This window comes from Macaca thibetana, chromosome 6 (assembly GCF_024542745.1).
Source record: "Macaca thibetana thibetana isolate TM-01 chromosome 6, ASM2454274v1, whole genome shotgun sequence".
In the NCBI taxonomy this organism is placed as follows: Eukaryota; Metazoa; Chordata; class Mammalia; order Primates; family Cercopithecidae; genus Macaca; species Macaca thibetana.
Window position 1 is genome coordinate 28,897,852 of NC_065583.1, and position 25,530 is coordinate 28,923,381.

The 25,530-nt window shown below is 37.5% G+C and overlaps 1 long non-coding RNA gene across 1 annotated transcript in view; it reads right to left on the reverse strand.

The window, feature by feature from the left end:
• The window catches only part of LOC126956622 (uncharacterized), an 89,861-nt gene that overhangs the window by 3,848 nt on the left and 60,483 nt on the right, over positions 1-25,530 (reverse strand). Inside the window, exons 2-3 of the long non-coding RNA XR_007726425.1 lie at positions 2,835-2,954; positions 238-431 (exon numbers count right to left, since the gene is read on the reverse strand). This is a non-coding gene — a long non-coding RNA (uncharacterized LOC126956622). The remainder of the gene's footprint in view (positions 1-237; positions 432-2,834; positions 2,955-25,530) is intronic.

Genomic DNA, 25,530 nt, shown 5'->3' on the forward strand with positions numbered 1-25,530 from the left:
TTTAGGTGTTTCCCTGAGTTTTCTGAGTCTGTGGGGCTCAACCTCTCTTACTAGAGATTTCTTGCACCCTTTGCCCTGGAGGCTTAACGCCCCCAGTGGAGGTTTCCTGCACTACCCTCCTTTCACTTCACACTCAATTGTGCATCCCATTCACACACATTCAACTTATCAGGATGTCTTGACCACCAAGGAAGCACTTCACCGCCCCTGTGGTTTTCCTTACCTTGGTTTTTGCACAAAGTTACCTGGTTACTGTGGTATCTGTAGGCCTTTTCATCCCACATTGCTGAGAGTCTGGGTTTATTAGTCAAACTCGGTGGGTCTTGATTCCTTACCCCCAAGGCCACTGCAGTGAGGCAGCGGAACGTGTCTCCTCATAAGAGGGGATCAGAGACCCTTCCCCAGAGGAGAATGGGATCCCGGATGAACACCTAGGTTGTTGGAAATAAGAGGTTAGAGTTGCCAAGAGAACAAGCACTCCAACAGAGAGCAAAGGCAAAGGCAACAGAGAGCAAGGCAAAGTTTACTTCTGCAGAAGGGTGCTGCTCACAGTTTTGGCTACTTCTAGAGCACCCCAAAGAAAAGAGGGAAGGGGTTTTTATTACTAACACAGTCCCTACCTCTATGTCACTCCCCCCATGGGCTGGGGTCAGACCGCACAATCTAAGTTGACCTGAATGGCTATTTGTGAATATTTTCCCAAATAAGGAAGGAAAGGGGGATGTGAGTTACAGGTCGGGACTGGCGGGAAGAGTTGTTTACAAACCAGGTAACTAAGCCAGTAACTAGGGTTGAGGAGGTACAAGGGAGTTGTTTATAGGAATGAAGAATAAGGAAACTGAACAAATTAAACCTTTGAAGAGGAACTCACAGTACCTTACATTAATAACAATTTAACTCTTAGTAAACTTAATTTCCAGTGAAAATCCTAGGATGTGAGCCATTTTGAACTGTTTTATATCAGTATTTATAGATGAAAACAATGTTATAATTTTTAGAAAGTCATGTTTCCTCACTTCTTTGTTTCTTAACATATGCAAATATATTTTGCTTCTCTATACTATATAAAAGCAAGATGTTGGAATATATAAACAACTTATGTTTAACAATTAATGTTTCAGGATTTTAACTTGCTTAGAAACGATTCAGATATTTAATGAGTATCTATTACTTAATTTAACATTACTTTAAGGTTTTAAATTGCTGAAAGAGTTTTGAAACTCCAAGTTCAATTGTAATTTTAATGCCATTTGCCTTTACCTACATTATTAGTTCTTAACAATTATACTTGGATTGGTTATTTTTAAAAAGCTGACTATTGAAGAAGTTTAGAAAATACTACACTAAAATATGTCACTTTGGTATATTATTGCTACCAATAGTTAAACAAAGCAAGGCTTTTTGAATTCCTTGTCTATTTTCCAAAGGAACTCAGTTATGCTTAATACTTTCCTTAGGTGTTCCAGCAACCTTGGAAGATTAACTTTTATCACAGGAAAGGAGACTTCACATTCAGACAAACCTTGACACAAACCATTATCCATTCTTCTAAGGGTCCATTCATCTTTCCTAAAAACTATTTACTAGCTCGGGCCTAAATACCATCATTTGCCAAAACCAAGGAAGGGAGGGTTTAGGTGAAGCCCTGGTTAAGATAAGATGGCCAGAAAAAGCACCTTAACAAAGTTTGGCTTGTTACACAAATTTAAACCAATGCCTTTTTCATTGTAAGTATTTCCAGTGACAGTCCTCCCTCTCTTCCCAGTGCCCAGAAGCAGACATCCTTACAAATGGAAATTTCCATTGTAAATGTAAATTTATTATACAAAAGCATTTCAAAATAGCCAGCTAAATGCCAGAAAGGTATATTTTAGAAACCAATTTTAGTTCCACAGGTGGTCTTTTTAACTTAGCTTCTATTTCTTAGCTAAAATTACTCAGTTTAGGGTGGAGTCCATTAAGAAAGAAGGCAAAGAAAACATTATCTACACCTGGACTCAGCACGAATAGCTCTGAGAAAGAAGCAAGCCTGTGTATTTACCTGAGGGCCCATTATGTATAAACTTTTATCCAACTTGCTTTTTGCCTTTAGTTCAGGATAGTAACTAAACCAACAGGTTAACAGAGTCAAAGTTTTAAAATCAATTAGTCACTCATGCTTTCTATTTGCCTTTCGTAAAGAGTCTTTTAAAAGGGACAATAAAAATATCAAAATCTTTTTATAAGTTTCTACACATCAATAGGCATCCCTGGGTGAGCCTACTTTGGGAGCTGTCATTTGTAAATGCATTTCTTAAAGTGTAATGTTGTTCATTTGGAATGTTCCACCATAATTTAAAATTATGTTTAGTAATTATGTTTTGCCATTTTAGTAAGTATTTGCTGCCTCTGGAGCCTAATACCTACATATATGTAAAGGTAGGTATAGCATGAAGGGTAGAGTAAGTCCTTCAGAAATTAACATTTTTATACTCTATCTTGGCTTTGCCTCTGTGATCTTTGTGATCAACTTAGCCAATGAGATTTCCCTATCTCTAAGCATGTAAGAAAAAGAAACAAAAAGAATAGAACACAAAATCCCTATGAATTTCTGGAAGCCAGAATTTGCACCCTTGCAGTATTGCCATTGCTGCCAGTTTATGTGTGACCCACCTATATATTGGAGGCTTATATCAAGATCCAATCGGGTTCGTTTTTGGATTCAATCCAAAACTAGAATCAGTCCAGTTTATGTCCTAATTTTTAGCCCAGTGTGGATAAAAAATTTGCTTGAACAAACTCAGATAGCTCAAAATACAAATCTCTAAAGTTTTCAAAATTGACAAAAAACTTACCTTCCCTAGTTGTTGTGAGACAGCAGCGGACACAGTGGGCTCATCAGGTACCTTGCTTGGCCACACGATCCTCCTGGGGGTCACTGGAAGCTCTACTTCAGATTCCGCTTGTAATACCACCTGTTAAAAGAAAAACTTTAGACAAATTTAACAGAATTTAACCGAGCAAAGAATGATTCACAAATCAGGCAACCCCTAGGATCTAGAGTGGGTTCAGAGGAAAACCAGGGCTATCTCATGGTTGAATAAAATTTATGGACCAAAAAAAGAAAGTGGCATACGGTCCACATGTTGCAGGACTTTTCCTTAGTTCCACTAAAGATGGGATTCTTTGTCTCATCGCCACAAAAATTTAGGCTCACAGACAATTTGAATGGTAAGACAGGGTTTTATTGGGTGAAAAGGAAGAAAAGGAGGAAACAGGGACTCTTGCTAAGCCACTGTCCCTGCTAGAGTGCTTCCTGCCTGGCCGTTCGAATCCCAGGTTCCACAGGAAGAGGAGGGGCCAGGCTCCTCTCTGCTGCAAATGTCATGAACTTCCCGAGTCTCCACTTCAGTGGGCAGGCTGGTTGGAGTGTCTCCAGGGAACCCCTCCCACCCGGCTCTCTCAAATCAAGTGAGGTACAGAAACAGCTAGATGGGTTACAAATAGACATTGCCCTTATTTCAACCTGACTTGAACATTTGGCTGACTGTGGTTGACTGACATTTGGCGACTGTGATTGGCTAAGACTCTGCTACTTGTTAGACATGTAGGTTATAATCTCTTTACACATCAAGTTGGCTTGCAGTTTATTATGTATGGAGAAATCTTTAGGTTGAACTTAAAACATACAAAAAGTCAGCTTTAAGCCAAATTTAATTTAAACCTAGAAAATTGCCTTATGCAAACAAAACCTTAAGACCATTTCAAATATCATATGTTCATCTTGACCCATTCATATATTTTCAGCACAATTTTCTCTAGTAAATGTATTTTCATGTCTTACAAACATTTCACTCAAAACTATTCTACAACTAGAAGAAAGATAGTGTTCCACATAGAGAAGAAAGCATTTAAAAGTTGTTTTTTAAAATGGCGGTGAGAAAACTACAAATAAAAAAAATATTTCCTGTGTTTTTATTTTATTTATTATCATTATTACATTTTTTGAGACAGGGTCTCATTCTGTTGCTCAGGCTGCAGTGCAGTGGTGCAATCTTGGATCACTGAAGCCTTAACCTCTCGAGTAGCTGGGATTACAGGTGTGCCACCACTCCCTACTCAATTTTGTATTTTTTGTAGAGATGGGGTTTCACCATGTTGCCCAGACTATTTTGGCTTTTTGAAAAGATTTATTCTGGTACTCCCTTCCTTTCTGTCTCTGAGTTTGATTCTGTACCAAGTCCTATCATTTTTCCTCCTGAATATTGTGACCTTAACTTTATTCCAATTGTCAATCGTACCATATCTATATCGTTTGATTGGTCTACCCTTTCCACTCTTGGCTCTCTTCAATCTGTCAAGGTACTATTATTTACCTTTCAGATGAACAAAGATCTAAGTTTGAAAACATACTCCATTGATGTGGCTATGTGAAAAAAAGTTATTCTTACATACTGTTAGTAGGAATACTGTTAGTAGGAATTCAAACTGTTACAAACCCTATGGAGGGTATATGGGCAATACGTATAAACCTTTATTTTTTAAAAAATTATTAATTTAATAAAGACAGAGTCTCACTATGTTGTCCAGGCTGGTCTCAAATGCCTGGGCTCAAGCATTCCTCCCGACTTGGCTTCCCAAAGTGCTGAGATTACAAGTGTGAGCCGCTATGTCCAGCCCAAAATTTCTCATATTTGTATATTTTTACCCAGCATCCACCTGCAGGAATCTAGCAAAAAATATGAAAAGATATGTGTAACACATTATGAAATGAACAACTGCAATGGAAAGACAGGAAACCACCTATGTGTCTATCAAGTGGAAAATGGTTGAATAAACTATAATACATTTACCCTTTGGGGTGCTGTAAGATAAAATGTGGCATATTTCTTTATACTACTATAACATGATTTCCAGCATATATTGGGTGTAAAAGACAAGGTGAAGAAAAGTACATAAAGTACGCTACCATTTATCCATGAAAAGGAGGACATTGAAACATAAATGGGTATTTGCTTATATATTTTATTAAAAAATTATCATCAAATAGAAATCATTATATGGGTTGGGATGTTTTGTATATTTAATTTTTTATACACATAATTACATAACAATGAAACAAAAGTAAATTAAAAAAATGCTAAAATCTAAAGCAAGATGAAACACGTAAACTTGTATATCAAATTAGAGGCACAACTAATAGAGTTAAACAAGTGACCAAAAACAATGTGATTTGACCATATATTCCTAGGAGTATATGCCCTATGGACAAGCAAGACTGCAACAGGACTTAAAATGGTTTTAAGCAATCATAATGTTGGGAGTCACATTGGGACTTTTCTCTGGTCCATTAGGTGATTACAGCAAAAAGTGATTATTTCAGTGCCATGAAAATCAGGGTTCTTAATGTGGGAGAAAGGAGATACACATGGAAGACTGAAAGATTAGGTAAAAACCCTGTGATCTCAAATATGAATTGAAAGAATAAACAGAAGAAATATTACATCTTTAAAACAAAACTTTATCCATGAAAAGGCCTAAAAACAATGATCCCCCAGCACTATTATTACCTGTATTGTAATCTGCAAATACTATTTCCCATAAAGGAGCCAACGTTTCTTACATAAATGGCCAAATTCATATCTGGCATAGTTAATGGACATGCTGAACTCAAAACATTTTGTCATACCTGAAAGCAAGGAAGTGACCACAGATTATTACCTGAAGTACTTTCTATTGCCTAAAGGTGAAAAAATTTGAGTATTGACTATTAACTGAATTGAAATGCAAACAGGTTTAAATCTCTGTTTATAATGATACTTTAAAAGCCCTCATTGATCATTATTTTGACAACTTGTAAATTAAAGGAAAGAATCAACCATATTATCTTCCTTCCATTTACAAACTATATCTTCCTTCCATTTACAAACTATATGTCAGGGACCAAATAGTTAATAGGAGGAAAGTTTTGTGTTTTTTTTTTTTTTTTTTTTTTAACAGGAGTATTTCAACTAGTAAATGAATGCAGAATGATTGAACTTGGTTACGATTTTGTGTATCCTGAGGAAATAATGGTCTAGGCCATGATCCTCAATGGCTGTGAACCAAAAGGAGAGACAACCCCTTGAATTACAGGGAGCCACCATGAGGTTATTCTTGCCAAATGGTCAATGCAGAATCTGATCAAGCCCCTAATCCACCAATTATTTACAGAAAATACAGGAGAGAGAGGAATGTATTAAATAATACCATGGGTAGTCGATCCACATTTCAGGCCATGAGAAATTTTATAGGACAAAATGTCCTATTTAAATTGGACAATTTAATAAAACCAATTTAAAATCAATTTTTAAAAAACCCAAAAATGTAGAAGGAACCTATAGAGAAAACAACACTTAGGGGATATATCAACCAATTACAGTACATGGACCTTATTTAAATTTTAAACTATAAAAAATTATCCATCTATACACATATACATATATTTGTTTATACGTAAAAGTTGGGAAAATCTGAACACTGACTAGATTTAATATTTATAATATTGTTTATATTCTAAGTATGAAAATGGTTTTGTGGTTAAATTTTTTAAAGGAGACTTTATATTTGAGAAATGAAAACTGACGTATTTATAGAAGAAAAAATATGCCTTGGATTTGCTTCAAAATAAGCCAGGTTGAGGACAAGTGCAAGAGAAATTATATATAAAATAAGTATTGGCTGTAAGTTAATAATTGTTGAAGCTGAATGATAAACGAATAGAAGTGCATTATGACTTCTTCCATTAAAAAAATTTCATTTGAAAAAAAGAGAGAAAAGAAAGCCCTGAATATATTTGTCCTGCCATCTTGCATCAACCCCCTCTCTGTCTCTTTGTGGGTGATCCACCCTATCCACCTTTACCTTTTGAGCATCTTTCCTGCCGAGGGATTTTCTGTGCTGTGCTGCCTATGTGGAGCTCTCTTCTGCACCATCTGTGCCGCCTTAATGCCTACTCCATCCTTCGGACTTTGGTTCTGCTTTTGCTTCTTCAAGGACATCTCTGACTTCTCTGATTTGGTCAGATCTCTCTGCTTTAGGCCTCTGCATTATCATCTACCTCTGCTTTCTAACACTCGCACACTTAGAATTTTGTGAAAATTTGTATTTCTGTTAGCGCCACTAAATTCTAAGGTACCTAAAGGCAAAAGCCATGCTCATTTCATTTAACACAACAGCCTGGTATATCACTCAGTACACAGTACTCTGTTTGCTGAATGTTATACCACATCTGTTAAAAATCAGGTAATAAGAAGCAAGAGGTGTACCCACTAGGGATAAAAACAGTTCACGTTTCAGTAAGTATAGAAGAGAAAGTGATTTTTCTGGGTGGAAAAAGCTGGAGTAAGTTTTTCTGATTTTATTTCTTATGATATAAAAATGAAAATAAATTAATAAAAAGCTACCTACTGTTATTAGATATAAGTCTATTTCCAGTCCTAAGGATAGTAGGTATGATTTTAAGTGGAGAAGGAAAAGTGAGATGTAGTCTTCTGTGTCAATCTCTGGCTTAGGTTTTAATATAGAGAGAGAATTTTTATTGCAACATGACTATGTACTTCTACAAAGTTACCAATAATGCTTCCAGAGATGGCTACAGTGTCCTATAGGGTAAAGTCACCTCTGAGTAGAAAGGGCTGATTGCGTTCTAACTTGTTTTGTGAATCTGACAGGTGACATACACTGAGGGATCAGTAAGCTCAGAATTGTGCACTTCAGTGGTTATTTCTGCTCTCTTTTCTGGAAAGCTCTACAATGGGCCATTAATATTTGGAGCATAAGGAATGTGGCCTTCTCAAAACTTCAGAATTCACAGCACAGAACGTTGTTAATTACAGAAATATTGGATACATGCAGCTTCCTAGCTTCTTAAGTATTTTATGTTATCTGTTGCAAAACACAATCCAGTTATTTGCTGAGATGCAATTCCTCATTCACACAGAAAACCAAATTGTCAGCAACAGCTAGTTGGGATCAGTAAATCTTCTCAGGTTAGTACTTGGAAAGAAAGCAGGCTGTAAAAAATTAATTGAGACACATGTGTTTGAATAGGGAGCAGGAGAGTGGCAGGCATTTTTATTCTTCTGCTTTAAGTTGGAACCATGTGGCAACTCTGCTGTAAAAATGATAATGTACAGCCAGTTGTAGAATCTTAGAAATTCTTAAGCATACAAACAAATCTGATTTATTTCAAAAATGGGTCATTCAGATAGGAGTTTTACTAGAAACAAGATGGGAAATTTAGGGCATCTAGTTGGAAGAAAATAAAAGTTAACCTCGTGATAATGAGGAAGAAAATCTTAATAGTTTAGAAAGAATATGTTCTAAGAAGCATTTGGTGGGTGAAAGAACTACTAAGATTTAATGTCAGTGTTCTAGACCATTTCTCTTCCCCCTCACACCCCCCGCCACCCTTTTTTATCTTCTAATGATTATAGTTTATTACAGTGGTTCTCAGACTTGAGTATAGGCAAGATTTATCTAGGGAACATCTTAGAAATGCAGATTCCTCTACCTTCTCCCTAGTAAATCTGATTTAGGAGGTCTGGATCAGGTCCTAGAATCTGCAGTTTTGCTCAGTGCCATAGTGGTCTTAACAAATGTGTTCCCTGGACTACAATTTGGAAAACACAGATGAAATAAAACCGACTGGGATATATGGCTAAAAACTCTTGAGCTGCACTAGCAATAAAATTGCTATATCATAAAGCTAAATAATGTCAGGTGCAAACTTATTCAATATTTGTTAAGTGATTAAGGGCTCTCATAGGACTGTAATCTAGTTTAAATAACACAAGTTATTTAAATAAGTAACAGTCCTATGAGTGATTACAGTCCTATGAGTGCCACTAAATTCTGGCTGTGGGCTACCATCTCAGGAAAATAGGGTGAGTACTTGTGCCCCACACACTGCTATAGAGTTCAGTATCGGGTAGGTCAGTGTTTTAGAACAATATAATATTTTGGTTAAGTGCATAGGCTTCAGACTCAGGTTTTTACAATCTTTGTTATAATGCTGTGGACTCTCTGTAACTTTGAGAAATTCATTTAGCCTCAGTTTCCTCATCCTTGAAATAGGAGAGTCTGACTTTATAGGAATGCATAGTGCTTAGATGAGAAAATGTTTACAAAGTGATAAGTGCAGTTCCTGGAATATTGTAAGCACTTAGTTTTTTAAAATACACGGTTTTGGCCTTCATAAAGATAAACTTTATTGTCAAGAGGAAGGCAATGACCCCCTGGGAAACAGGGTTCTTGTAATAGCCCAGCAAAATGGAGTTGAAGATTTGAAGTCTGGGTTTTTATGCACTTAAGACATATTGCCTTGAAAATCATGAGAAACAGTGATTGTCTCACCTAGTGACCATGGCTAAACATACATAAGTAAAGTGTTTTAAATAATTATTTTTAATAATTTGAGTAACGTTAAAAAGTAACAAAGACTACAAGAAATATAAAAAGTCATGTATATTCCTGAGGCTTACCTATGTTGCATTTCAGTACAACTATATCATTGCTGGACATGGAGAAGGTTTATTTTATTATTATTATTATTATTATTATTTTTTTTTTTTTTTTTACTTAGGCCCATACTTGCTCTCTAGTTCCTGGAATAAGAACCAAACAAAAAATAGATATTTTTGCCATGACCTCCAGGAAACTTTCTGGATTCTTTATTCATCAAAGAAGAACCACTCCCCTAAATTTTAACAATGATTTTAACAATTATTTTATGGGAGAGCACATCTGAAAACATTTTCCTACTACATAGTAATTATACAAAATATGTTGGTGATTATAATTACTATTTTATATTGTTATTTTACTTGTTAGATATTAAATGTGCTTCCTCAAAAATAAAAATTCCCCTAATAATCCTAGAACTGACAAATATGCCATTCTTTGTATTTATTTATATGTACATATATATATTTTTTTTTTAATTTTTTTTTTTTTTTGAAACGTAACCTTGCTCTGCAATCTTGGCTTACTGCAACCTTCATCTCCCAGGTTCAAGCAATTCTCCTGCCTCAGCCTCCCAAATAGCTGGGATTACAGGTGCTTCCTACCATGCCTGGCTAATTTTTGTATTTTTATTAGAGACGGAGTTTCACCATGTTAGCCAGGATGGTCTCAATCTCTTGACCTCATGATCCACCCACTTTGGCCTCCCAAAGTGCTGGGATCACAGGCGTGAGCCACCGCTCCCGGTCCCGATCTACCATTCTTTGTTGAATGAACATTGATTATCAATCCAAATGGTGCTCTATTTCACTTCACCTGATTTCAGCACATTAAAGATGTCACTCCCTTGTCTTCTGATTTGCATAGTTTCTCATGAGAAGTATGTTCTGCTTCTTAATTTTGCTATTCTGTATAGAAGGTCTTTGTTTTTTTCTGTCTGCCTTCAAAATTTTCTCTTTAGCTTATAGCAATTTGAATATGATGTGTCCAGGCATGTATGCTTGTTTGTTTCAGTATTTATTCTGTTTGGTGTTCTCTGAGCTCTTCAATCGATAGTTTGATGTTGTTAAATATTTTTTAAAAGTATTATCTCCATCTCACTCTTAACTATACATTATGTTGTGCCAATAACATCATTTGATAACACAATTTTCATGTACTTTCACAGCTGCGTCAGCACAGTATCGATGAGAATAGCAGTGCACTGACAGTCTTCATATTTGGGTTATAAGGCTGATTATAAAACAACCTGTGAATTTTTGATCAAACTACTGCCCTCTCCTAGCCCTCAGTGACTTCACTGATGTGAGAGATTGTATGACATGATTCTTTAGGCTCTTCTAATTCAGGAACTGGTCTAAAAATTAGGAAGAAAATTGCATAAACTAATTGATACTAAGCCATGAATGGCTGTTTCTGGACTTTAATGGTCATTTTCATTTTCAAAGAGGAAGTACCCCAAGGACCAAATGACTCACTAATTGAGGCAATTAAAGCTATGCAATCAGGGTAAGAAAAGCCTTCAAGCAACCAGAAATTATACCATCACTTATTTCACCCATAGTGCCAGTCCTGCCTGTTTTCTCTTTTCCTAACCTTTCATTTGTTCATTCTGTTTATTGTTCAACTAAAGATTCTCCCAGACATATGCTAAAATCCAGAGAATATGTAAGATCATTTTAAAATGTAAGAATTCAAAATGCCAAAATTAAAAATAAGTCTAGTGAAGAAGCAGGCAGAGGACCTTGCTGTGAGTCCATATGAAGAGGTATATTTGTGTAAACTTAACTCTCTCTATCCAATACAATATTACATGTTTCCTAGCACCTATTTTTATCCCAAGGTCCAAATCACAGTCAAAATGGTCAGCTTTGTACTTCTCCCTAATACACAGTCAATGTAGTAGAACCTGCTGCAGTGTTTTTTAGCGTAATCAGGAGCAAGCTGGAGAACTTAGAGCAGACGAAGAGGCGTGAATAACCCTGTTCTCATTAAGGAAGAAGTGCTTTCATTGTGTGGCATACCTCGCTCACTGGTCTTATGCAAACAGTTTGCCAGGGTAAATTTACCTGAGCCAATTGTCTCTTGATCAAACCCCAATTTTAATGGAATCACTTCTACAATAAATCAACAAGAAATGATACATATTGTTTAAGAGTTTGGGCATTAGATAAACCTGGACTTGAAATGTTTCTGTCCTTCAGTACCTGTGTGTGTCCTTGAGAAGCTTGTTTATTTAAAGGTAAGCTTAATAATAAGGGTAAGCTCCCTTTTCTGTAAAATGATGGGGGCAGGGATGATTAATGATAGTACCACCTCAAACGCTGGTGGGGAGGGTCAAGTGGGATATTACATTTAAAGAAGTTTCTACTTAACAACAATAATGCAGTATTTTAAAGCTAGTTTTGATGCTTTCTGTAGTGGCCCAATATTTTTCCTCTTTCTATAATAATTTATTTTAAAAATCATAAAAGTCCTAAATCTTGATAGGCTGTCTAAAGATAGGCTTCATACACTGTCTTAAAGATAAGAAGAACCAAATATATATCTAACATCACATATTTAATCAAAATTCCTAGACTAAGGACCTCCTCAAGAACTACAAACCATTGCTCAAAGAAATAAGAGATGACACAAACAAATGGAAAAACATTCCATGCTCATGGATAAGAAGAATCAGTATCATGAACATGACCCTACTGCCCAAAGTAGTTTATAGAATCAATGCTATTCCCATCAAACTACTATTGACATTCTTCACAGAGTTAGAAAAAACTACTTTAAATTTCATATGGAACCAAAAAGAGCCCATAGAGCCAAGATAATCCTAAGCAAAAAAAACGAAGCTGGAGGCATCAAGCTACCTGACTTCAAACTTTACTACAAGACTACAGTAGCCAAAACAGCTACTGGTACCCAACTACTGGTACCAAAACTACTGGTATCAAAATAGACATACAGGCCAATGGAACAGAACAGAGACCTCAGAAATAACACAACACATCTACAACCATCTGATCTTCAAAAAACCTGAAAAAAAAAAAAGTGCAATGGGGAAAAGATTCCATATTTAATAAATGTTGCTGGGAAAACTGGCTAGCCATATGCATAAAACTGAAACTTGACCCCTTCCTTATACCTTATACAAAAATTAACTCAAGATAGATTAAAGATTTAAAAGTAAAAACCCAAACCAAAAAGCCCTACAAAAAAAGCCAGGTGCAGTATGACTCAGGACATAGGGATGGGCTAAGACTTCATGATGAAAATGCCAAAAGCAATTGCAACAAAAACCAAAATTGATAAATGGGATCTAATTAAAGAGCAAAAGAGACTATCATCAGAGTGAAAACCAACCCAAATAATGAGTGCAATCTACCCATCTGACAAAGGTCTAATATCCAGAATCTATGAGGAACTTAAACAAATTTACAAGACTCAAACAACCCCATCATAAAGTGAGCAAAGGATATGAACAGACACTTCTCAAAAGAAGACATTTATGTGGCCAAAAAACATACAAAAAGAAAAGCTCAACATGACTGATCATTAGAGAAATGCAAATCAAAACCACAATGAGATGCCATCTCATGGCAGTTGGAGTGAAAATTATTAAAAAGTCAAGAAACAATAGATGCTAATGAGGCTGTGGAGAAATAAACAGTTTTACACTGTTTGTGGGAATGTAAATTAGTTCAAACACTGTGGAAGACAGTGTGGCAATTCCTCGAGGATCTAGAACTAGAAATACCATTTGACCTAGCAATCACATTATTGGTTATAAACCCAAAGGAATATAAATCATTCTACTGTAAAGACACATGCACATGGATGTTTATTGCAGCACTATTTACAATAGCAAAGACATGAAACCAACCCAAATGCCCATTATTGATAGACTAAAGAAAATATGGTATATATACACCATGGAATACTATGCAGCCATAAAAAAGAATGAGATCATGTCCTTTGCAGGGACATGGATGAAGCTGGAAGCCATAATCCTCAGCAAACTAACACAGGAACAAAAACTAAACACTTCATGTTCTCACTCATGAGTGGGAGTTGAACAATGAGAACACATGGACACAGGGAGGGGAACAACACACATGGAGGCCAGTCATGGGGTGGGGAATGAAATGAGGAAGAGCAGTAGGACAAATAGCTAATGCATGTGGAGCTAAAAACCTAGATGATGGGTTGATAAGTAAAGCAATCCACTATGGTACATGTATACCTATGTAACAAACCTACACATTCTGCACTTGTATCCCAGAACTTAAAAACTAAAAAATTCCTAGACCATAATTCACTTTACCTACTTCCCAGACCAATGCCCATTCTTCCTTTTTACCCTGGTAGTAATCAAAAAGTTGCACTAAAAATTATGGTTTTGTGTAATGAGTATATGTAGAAGTTAAATTTGTAAGTCAGGGAAATAGCAGAGACAAATGCCAGCTCACCCACTCCCCAACAATGTGACTTTATGGAAGTTATTTTATCCCTCTGTCCCTCAGTGTCTTTACTTATAAAATAACAAATAAAAGATCAATAAAGCAAGATCTCTGGTCAAGACATTTAGAAGCTCTAGAGTGAGGGAGAGGGGAAATCTGATGGAGGATGGCCCGGCAGCTATGGCATTGGCTGTGTTTGTGACAAGCAGAAGAAACTCATTTTGAAAGCAAAGGCAATAGATCCAGACTGTAAGGGTTGCAGTGCTATTATCCCCGCTATTTGCTGCCTGTGTAACCTTGGACAAGATGCCCAAACTTTCTGTACCTCAGTGTCCTCATCTTTGAAATGGGAATCATAGGAGTATCTACTCCATAGAATTGGGATGAAGATTAAATAAAGCACTTCGAAATGAGGCTGGCACTTTGCTATAAACAACAGCTTTTGTTAGTTGAATTTTATTTATTCATATGCCATTCATTTGTTTAAAAGTTTTAAGGTAGTTTTCGAAATGACATGCAATACCTCTGACTTGGACCTCTTTTCAAAATCGTGAAATTCTGTAACCCATCACCCACTAAACATTCTTATTTGCATGTCTTGCATTGTAGTTTAGATGCCCCAAATTGAACTTGCCTTATTTGTAAAACCTCATTTTCTTCTGTAGATTTCTTTACCTCAGTTAATGGTAACCCCATCCATCCAGGTATCCAAACTAGTTCATGTGAATCCTTCTAGACTTTTCTCCTTACCTTCACTCTTAATATCTAAATAGTCACTGCATTCTTCCACTTTTTCCCTCGTATGTATCACATTCACATACCCATATTTCAAAGAGTGAGTCCTGAGGGCAGGGATAATCGCTCTCAAGTGAACTCATCTGCTGTCATATAACAGTGAATTAGCCTGCTCTTGGCCATCCTGCCAGGGCCTAAGAGATTAAAGCCAGAGCCTCAAACAAACTGAAGGTCTTCTGACCCCTTGAACTGAGAATTTTACCCCAGTCAGCCTTTTCTTATCCAAACCAAATCATGTCCTTGGCCACAGGGAGAGAGTTGGCAGGAGGTCCCATGAAATAGAGCATGTTTTTATCACTGCAGCAACAGATCCTCTCCACTGCTATACTCAAAGCTGGAGGGAGAGTCTACATGCTCATGGTGGCAATTTGTCTCTACAAGAACCCTGAATTCTCTGGATTTTTACCTCCTTGATACTTATTGAATCCAATCATTTCTCTCCATTCTCATGGCCTCTGATCTAATCCAAGGTAGCATTATTTCTCATCAAATTATTGCCACAACCTCCTCCTCATAGCCCAACATCCTCTCTGGAGATCCCAAAACTCTTCATGCTTTTTGTTTTAAAATAGGAATTTACCTATGCTCCATCTTCACCTAAAACCCTTCAGGGGTTTAAAATAAAATCCAATCCTTTGCAATACTGACATGACCCTACATCTGGATCTTGACCTTATCTCTGCCTCTCCATATTTCTCCTTATTCTCCAGCCACAGAGGACTTTCTGCCTCCTTTCCAATCATGTTGGATCTTCTTGAATGCTGTCACTTCCTTCTGGGAAGCTTTTGCCCAAATCCCATTATTTTAAACCTTAATCTTCAAACTTCATTTTGCACCCATACCATTTCTTCACAAAGGACTTCCTTGATAACTTCCTGGCATCTTCCAATATTCCCTATTCAGTGATTCTCAGCTTCTGTGTGCAAAAGAATGACCTAAGGAGTTCTTTCTGTTTGTTTAAAAAATAGTTTCCTAAGTCCCATCCCCAGAGTGTCTAGGGGTAGATCCAGTCATTGTGTATTTTTACCAACAAATATCCTTTGGGGTTTCTGACCAGGTAGCTCTCGGACCACACTTCGAGAAGCTCTGAGTGATGTTAACTTACCTTGTGTATGGTGTCAGAATACCTTTCTTAATGTCTCCATGGAAATGCACATTGCTCTTTAAATTACTTTTTAAAAGTCTGTAGTCCCTGCTAAGTGCTTCATTACTAGGGCAGGGTTGCAGTTATAATCTTTATGCCCGTAGCATAATAGGTATTTAATATTTGTTAAACTGATCATTATTTTGTGGAACACTTAATAATTTATAAAGAACAATACAGATGCTCCTCAACTTATGATGGGGCTACATCCTGATAAACCCATCATAAGTGGAAAATATCATAAGTCAAAAATGCATTTAATATTCCAATGAATCCCTAAAGTCAAAAATTTGTAAGACAAAACATTTTAAGTTGGAGACCATCTATACATGTAAACCAAGCAAACCAGAGCTTTGAGAATACAGTGTATCCCACTGCATCTAGGCACCATGCTTGAAATCTTGGGAAGCTCTTGACTTTTGAAAAATGGCTACTCAGCTTGCTAAAGCTCATTTATTTCATCTGCCTCTACATAGGTCCCTCCTTCTCCTCTTCATGCCCTGTTGACACTTAAGGTTTAATTGAACAGTGAGGTTCCTGCCACCTTCCAGGGCTCTGATGAGCTGTCAAAACAGAAAACTCCAGGGACAAAATGCTGCCACCAGCAAAAAGCAAGAGACTCATGGTGATCTGAGCACTTCACAGCAGTGCTGCGCTTTTAAGGGGTCAGCCTTTATGGGTGAAGGATGGTTGATGTTTAAAACAACACAAAACAAAAAAAAACCTGAATCAGCATTCTGAAGGCTTCCTTTCCAAGGAAGCATTTAGCTAGGCAAGTACTGAGAAAGATACACTAAGTCTCAAACATGCTTCAGGTTACCAAGAGACAGCACTTCTCCCAGGTCATGCTGTCACCATGATAGGGTAGAAAGTGTAAAAAGGCTCAGAAGATCTGAGTTAAAACCCCAAATGAACTAAGGATATGGCAGTTAGTTCATATACCTTATGAACTAGAACCAGTGAAAAACAAAGGTTCCTGAGTTCACCTCCATAGGCTGTGATCCAGTGGAAAGTGAGCTGGCTGCTAAAAGTCCCTTTTCAAAAAATACCTCCCCAAGAAATTCAAATGCTAGTAGTTTTCAGACCACATCTTGAAAGACTACTGTTTGGACTTAGGCAAGTCAGGCACTCTTTCTGAGCCTCAGTCTTCTCAACTACAAAATGGAGATGAAGATTTCCCAGGGTTGTTTTAGGAAATCCTGAATTTTGTGACAGTCATAAAGTACTCTAAATATATAGAGATTTTGTTATTAGAATTATTGATAATAGTGTTAATAATTTCAGGAAATGTATGAATTATAGATTACTTATAAGTTATGTAACCCAAGGGAATAGTTAACAATTAGAATTTGAAGATCTACTTAATTTATGAGGGACAAGACACATCTGTCTTAATTTATGTTGTATCTCCAGTGCCTGCGATAGAGTAGATGCTCAAAAATACTATTGAATAGGAAAATAAATGCTTTCTCTTTGATAACTAGGGGATGACTTACTACCCCCTCAAATGCCTCCAGAGGTTTATTCCCCTTTCCTTCACCAGGATCAGCCCTGAATGTGGCAAAACTTTAGGAACCTGCAGGGACACCGACTTTGCTGACTTAAGACTCTTCTTTACTGTCCCAGGTCTGTGGAGTCACCTGTATTCTGGATTTCTCTTCTGGAAACACTCAGAATATAGAACCACGTATTTAGGGCTGAGGGGGATTTTCTTGAGAAGCATCTCCTTGCAACTGCTTTTGCTCTTTTTAAAAAAGAGACGGGATCCCTAGCTGAGTGTCAGAGATAACCTCCTGCAATTCTCTGAGGTTATCAGCTTCTCTTTCCCCAGCCATCCTTTTATGCTTACCTGTACTCTGGCACCTGATGAGCCCACCGGCAGAGACAAAATTTCCCAACCCCGACTTGTGTTCAATAAAAGGCCCCATGTCAGGTAGGAAACACAGAGAAAAATCAGGTGGGTGGCTTCAGTCTGCAGAGGCAGAACTGGGAACCTGCTGACTGCATCAGGAGTGGCTCATTGCCATGGCAATGAGCAAGCTGATCACCAGCACCATCACTCACTCCCTAGCCATGGCCTTTATGGGGACAAAGGAAACACATGTCTCTCCCAAGGGCTTTGGTATTAATACAGGGGCTGCTTTCTCTACAAGATGACTAAATTTGTGGTCTATTTTAGAGTTATGTTACTATCTTTCAGAGGCTTTTTTAAAATCCCAAGGAATCAATTAAACTCCAGCTAATTCTGTTGTAAGAAAGAATATTTCTTTCCTGTTAAAACTCTACAGTGCTACTTACATTTATTTGTAAACACTGAATATAAAATTAGAGAAATATTCTATCCTCAAGTCTTTACAGTCTAAAAATGAAATAAGACATGAGCAAAAATCACTGTGATGAAAAAAAAAGTATGCCCTGGGTAATGTTCTGCAGACTCTTTGCATTCATGGATTTAATATTCATAATTTCAACAATTAAAAAGTTACTGCAGTGGCCCATGGCAGTATAGAACTTGAGAAGATGATTGAATCTTACCCTGTAGGGTAAGACTAGTATGTGCAATGAATTGCAGCATTGGTAAATGAACTAAGCTGCCATCCCAATACCTCTGCTTCAAAGTGGCCTTATTGCTTCCTATTCACTGCCATCTACATAGTAGTTATCAGTAAGCATCTAAAGTGTTGACACATATTTTAATTTTAGAATGTTGAATTTTATGTGGAAAATGATGACATGGTTCTTGAAGGTCTCATAGTCACTTTGAAATATTAAGGTAATGGACAATGTTAAATTTGGTGAAGGTAGAAGTTCATCCTGTTAGGAAGGGAAATGTTGGAGAGATACTTTATGGAGTAAATGACATTGAAATTGGCTTTTAAGGGTATAAACGTATAACAATAATGCAGAATTTCATATCCTGAGGAAGAGCATAAAAATTTGAAGACATTAAAATGGCAATGAGGTACCACTATATATCTATTAGAATGGGTAATTAAAAAAATAATAATACCAAGTGCTGACAAGGATTTGGGACAACAGGAACTCTTATTCCTTGCTGGTGGGAATGCAGAATGGTACAGTCACTTGAGGAAACAGTTGGTCATTTTCTTCCAAAGCCAAATATAGTCACAATGCTGAGGTTTTTCCAACTGACGTGAAAACTTATGTCCACACAAATGCCTGCACATGGGTGTTTAGGACAGCTTTCTTCATAACTGTCAATAAATGGAAGCAGCCAAGTCATCCTTCAATAGGTGAATGGTTAAACAAACCAGGAGATTCGTACAGTACTGCATTATGATCCAAAGTCTAAAATAAAAACTAATGAGTTCATACTTACATAAATAAATGACTGAATAAATAATTGAGGGAGAAGAAACAAATCCCCCATGCAGAAGAATTCCAAATAGTCTATGTCCATCTTCAAGGGGTGGGAGCATAACTTCCTGCTCCTTAAGTGTGGGCTGTACAAAGTGACTTCCATCCAAGGAACACAGTAGGGAAAGTGTGAAAAAGCATAACTGTATGTTACAGAAATCTAACCAAAACCTCATGTTGATAGTATGTGCTAATATGATATGATGCAAATGGCACTTCACCTCTGTGGTCCTCTTCCCAGAAAATCCCATCACCCCAGTATAACTATCAGAAAAATACCAACCATATTTCAGTATGGATCATTCTATAAAACCTGACTGGTATTCTTCAAAACTGTCAAAGTCATCACAAACAAAGTCTGGACTGGGCGCAGTGGCTCACACCTGTAATCCCAGCATTTTGGGAGGCCAAGGTGGGCAGATCACTTGAGGTCAGGAGTTCAAGACCAGCCTGGACAACATGGTGAAACCCCCATCTCTACTAAAAATACAAAAATTAGCCGGGTGTGGTAGCGGGTGCCTGTAATCCCAGCTACTTCGGAGGCTGAGGCAGGAGAATCGCTTGAACCTGGGAGGCAGAGGTTGCAGTGAGCCGAGATCATGCCATTGCACTCCAACCTGGGCAACAAGAGCAAAACTCTGTCTCGAAAAAAGAAAGTCTGAGAAACTGTCACAGTGCCGAGGAGCCTAAGGAGGAACACCCAAATGTGGTATTCTGGATGCGATCCTAAAAATAGAACTACCATAAGATTCAGCAATCTCACTGCTAGGCAGATATCCAAGAGAAAGGGTATCAGTATAGAGAAGAGATATGTGCACTCCCATGTGTATTGCAGCACCATTCACAGTGGCCAAGACACAGAATTCACCTAAGTGTCCATCAACAGATGACTCAATAAAGAAAATGATGTATATATAATATATATATACACACACATATACACACAATGATATATATATACACACACACATATATACACACACAATGAAATACTATTCAATCATAAAAAGAATAAAATCCTGTCCTTTGCAGCAACATGGATGGAACTGGAGGACATTATATTCAGTGAAATAAGCCAGGCAAAGGCAAACATTCCATGTTCACACTTATAAGAGGAAGCTAAAGATATGTAACTCATAGAGGTGGAGAGTAGAATGGTGGTTACCAGAGGCTGGAAAGGGGAGAGGGTACAGGAGATGAACAGAAGCTGGTCAAAGGGAACAAAAATACAGTTAGATAGAAGGATTAAGTTCTAGCATTGGATAGCGCAGTAGGGAAATTATAGTTAACAGTAATTTATCGTATATTTCAAAATAGCTAGAAGAGAAGAATTGTAATGTTTCTAACACAATAGAATGATAAATATTTGTGGTGATAGATATCTTAATTATCCTGATTTGATAATTGCAAATTGTATGCACGTACAACTATCACATGTACCCCAAAATATGTATAATTGTTTCAAAAAAATTAAATATATTTTAACAAAGAAAAAGGGCATTAGGTAAAAACTGAAGAAATCTGGATAAAGTATGGACTTTAATAATAATGTATCAATATTAGTTCATTAGTTGTAAAAAAAACAAGTACCATATTCATAGAAGATGTTAATGATAAGGAAACTGTGTAGGGTGGGATATGGGACTTCCTTGTACTATCTTCTCAACTTTTCTGTTAAAATAGTTTTTAAACTTTTAAAAAGAGTCGAAATGTCTGGGGAACAGTAAAGAGTTGGGCTGGAACAAGAACTATGTATAGTGGAATGGTGGGAAATCAGGTGGTGGGGGGGTCATATCATAGAAGGCATTAGGTGACAGACAGTGGAGGTTGACTACACAAAACCACATTTACAACCCGTTTCTTTGCCCAGGTTCCTCCTAGAGCTGGAAAAATGAAAAACTTCTCTCTCCTTGAGGGACGAATAAATTGCACAGTTATAATAGAAAATGTCTTAGGAAAAGCCATCTGGGAAAGTTCTTGTTTTCCTGAAAAATGGGTTAAATGTCACTATTGTTACCACTTCCACTTTCTATGCCTCAAATATTTACCTGCTGCCTGGTTGTACAGCCATGGCCTTATGGCCATAAAGCTATAAGGGAACATGCTAAGGATAGTGAGAGTAAACATAGAAAGATGCTCTGTCTTTGATACATCTTTGCACCTGCTGGGTCAAGACTGCTTCCCTCTGAGCATCTTGTTGTATGACCTAATTGAGTATCTTTATTGCTTAAACTTCTCATAAAGCATTTTGTTGGTTAAATCGGAAAGTACCCCTAATGGAATAATTTCTGAAGACCAGGGTAAAGAGATAGGATTTCATTTACTAGACAGTGGGAAGCTCATCTGGACACTCCATTTATTCACTCCTTCGTTTGTCTCTTATCATTGAAGCATTTAAGTTTTCCAGTTTGACCAATGAAATAAGTCTACTATGTGCCAGTCACAGTTGTAGGTTTTAGGGATATACTGGGGAACTAAGCAATGTCTCTGTTCTCATCAAACTTGCATAGTTTGGGGAGACAGATACATTAACCCATTAAATGCTTTTAAATGCTAAGAAAAAAAAAATGAGGCTGGGTGAGAAAAAAGTGATGAGTGTGGTTTAGAGCAAATTCACATTTGACAAGAAGCCCAAATAAAATGAGGATGAACACCACGTGTATACTAGGGGAAAATGTTTCCACATGGGGAAACAGCAAGGGCAAAAGCCTTAATGTGCTTGAGCCATTATTGTGTTTGAAGAACAGCAAAGGGATAGTGGTGCCAGATCAGAGTGAGGTAAGATGACAGGTGGCAGAAAATCATGTCAAACAAAAAAATAGAGCCAGGTCACAGATGGACTGTAGGTCATGGGAGGGCTTTGGCTTTTACTCTGAATGAGATACAAACTCACAAGAGGCTTTCTGAAAAAGAACTAAAATGATCTGACCTTTTAACAAAAATGGATAAGCGGATGTCAGTTAGGGTTATTGCCATTGCAATAATCCAGGCAAAAGTGGTAATGGTAATTTCAAGAGGAGTGACATAGTAGAAATAGTAGGTGTCAGGTAAAATCTAGAAAATTGCTTTCGTATATATTTCATCTCGTAAACTAAATTGCAAGGTCAGAATGAACAAGGAACGTATCTTAAGCTTTCTTCACATCTTTCTTTGTCCTGGCACATCATGTATGCTCATTAAATACAGATTGAATAAAGGAATACAATGTTTAAAGGAAAGCAATTTTTTAACAGGAAAAAAATCTAGGAGGAGGAAGAAGTGGAGCTTGGCTTGGAGGATGGTCAAGATACCAGATGTAGGGATTGTCAGGACCTATTCTTCCTTTGGAGCCCATCTGGCCAAGCATTCAGAAATAGCCCCTGCACTTAGAGCCCAGCTCAGCCACATTTGACTCTGTATTTTTCACAAAGCTGTGCCTACAAGGGGTGGGTACTAGCTGAAAGGCTAAGTGAAAACAGCTTGGGAAAATCTTAGTTGAGAAGTGTCAGCAGATACAATCCCCCAGCACTTAGTGATTCACAATTGCTTTAAAATGTGGCTGAGAAAATGTATGATCAAGTTCCCTTAAGTGTGATTCGTGAGGATTATTTGGGGGCAATCAACATGTTATTCTGCAGGGCTTCCTTCTCAGACACAATTCCTATTTTGTTTGATGAGAGTTTTTGTTTGTTTGTTTGTTTGTTTGAAGGCCCTTGGACGTGAACTCTTATTACGTGGCTAACTGGATAATCAGCAGAACCTGCTCATCCCTTAATGCAAGCAACTGAAACCAACAGCCACAGCAGCTAAGATAAAATCATAGCTTTACTATGGAGCCCATTAACTGGGTAGAAACTACATCCTGGGGTCATAAATAGTTATTAGCCAGTTAATGATAGTGATAGTCAAATCATTGCATTTACATCTGATGAATAAGGATAAGCCTTGTTTAGTTTGCAGCTCTCCGATAATTTAGTGCTTTAATATTCTGGGCAGTAGAATTTCCAAAGTTAAAAAGTTAGATATCCTCCCACCTATCTTGAGGAGAAATAGTGAATAAAGTCAGTAAAGAATTATGTAAGTTTTCCTGGACTATTCCACTTTACCTTCATATGTGTCATCTTTATATTCTTAAGTTGCTTATATCGTATCAGAGGCAGAATTGGGACTAGAACCAAGTTGCCTGACCACTCAGCTGTGGAACTCTACATGCATAATTTAGCACTTCTAAGGTTCAGTTTCCTCACCTGTTAGCTGAGGGGATTGAGCTAGCTCAACTTCAAGCTCTCTAATGGATCTTCTATGCTATGCCACCAAGGCTTTATTCTGAATGACTGAAACATATCCAAGTGTAGCCTTCTTGTGTTCTCTCTTGTGCCATTTTGTGAATCTGATGTATTGTCCTATTTTTCTTAATGGCTCTGCATTGAGAAATTTAAAATACTTGTTTAATCTAGCAATGACGCTTCTCCTCCAGTGGTAGACACAAATTAACCCACCATATATTGCTTGTGGTTGATTTAATATTCAAAAATATGTATTTTAAGCTAGCTTTCCATTTTGTTTAATGAGGGGCTTCTGCTTTCATTGGAGCTACTTGGACTAGGATATGGCATTTGCTCAGGCAAGCTCCCTAAGTACAGGCAAACCTTGCCTTATTGCACTTTGTTTCATTGGGCTTTATGGATACGGCATTTTTCACAAATTGAAGTTTTGTGACAACCTTGCTTTGAACAAGTTTACTGGTGCCAGTTTTTCCACCAGCGTGTGCTCACTTTTTGTCGCTGTGTCATATTTTGGTAATTCTCACAACATTTTAAATTATATCTGTTATGGTGACCTGTGATCAGTGATCTTTAATGTTAATCATTGTTTTGGGACACTACAAACTGTGACTATAGAAGACAATAAACTGTGTGTTCTAATCGCTCTATAGATTGGCCTTTCCCCAACCTCTCTCTCCCCCTTCTCCTCGGGCCTCCCTATTCCCTGAGACAAGAGTATTGAAGTCAGGCCAATTAATGATGCCACAATGGCCTCTAAGTGTTTAAGTGAAAGGGAAAGTCACATGTCACTCACTTTAAATCAAAAGCTAAAAATGATTAAGCTTAATGAAGAGGGCATGTCAAAAGCTGAGACAGGCCACAGCTTGGCCTCTTGTGCCCAACAGCCAAGTTGTTAATACAAAGGAAAAGTTATTGAAGAAAATTAAAAGTGCTACTCCAGTGAACACACAAATGATAACAAAGTGAACAGCCTTGTTGCTAACATGGAGAAAGTTTGAGTGGTCTGTATAGAAGATCAAATCAGCCACAACATTCCCTTAAGCTAAAGCCTAATCCGGAGAAAGGACCTAACTCTGACCAATTCTGTAAAGACTGAGAGAGGGGAAGAAGCTGCAGAAGAAGAATTGGAACCTAGCAGAGATGAGTTTGTGAGATTTTATAAAAGAAGCCATCTCTAGAACTGAAAAGCACACTGTGAAACAGCAAGTGCTCCTGTAGAAGCTGCAGCAAGTTCCTGGGAAGATCTAGCCAAAATAATAGGTGAAGGTGGTTACATGAAACAACAGATTTTACATGGTGAGGAAACATCCTTCTATTGGAAGAAGATGCCATCTAGGATAGAGGAGAAGTCAATGCCTGGCTTCAAAGGACAGGCTGAGTCTCTTGAAAGGGCAAATGCAGCTGGTTACTTGAAGTTGAGGCCGATGCTCCTTTAGCATTCAAAAAATCCTAAGATCCTTAAGAATTATACTAAATCTGCTGAGTGCAGTGGTTCAGCACTTTGGGAGGCCAAGGTGGGCAAATCGCAAAGTCAAGAGTTCAAGACCAGCCTGGCCAACATGGTGAAACCCCATCTCTACCAAAAATACAAAAATTAGCTGGGTGTGGTGGCACATGCCTGTAATCCCAGCTACTCAGGAGCTGGGGCAGGAGGATGACTTGAACCCAGGAGGCAGAGGTTGCAGTGAGCCGAGATTGTGCCACTGCACTCAAGCCTGGGCAACAGAGCAAGACTCCTTCTCAGTTGGGGGAAAAAAGAATTATAATAAATCTACTCTGCTTGTGCTCTAGAAATAAAACAAAGCCTTCATGACAGCACATTCGTTTAGAGCATGGTTTACTGAATATTTTATGCTCATTGTTGAGAACTGCTAAACAAAAATTCCTTTCAAAATATTACTGATCATTGACAATGCACCTAGTTACCCAAGAACTTTAATGGAAATTTACAAGGAGAGGAAGTATAGTGTAAGCATAACTTTTATATGCACTGGGAAACAAAAAAAAAACA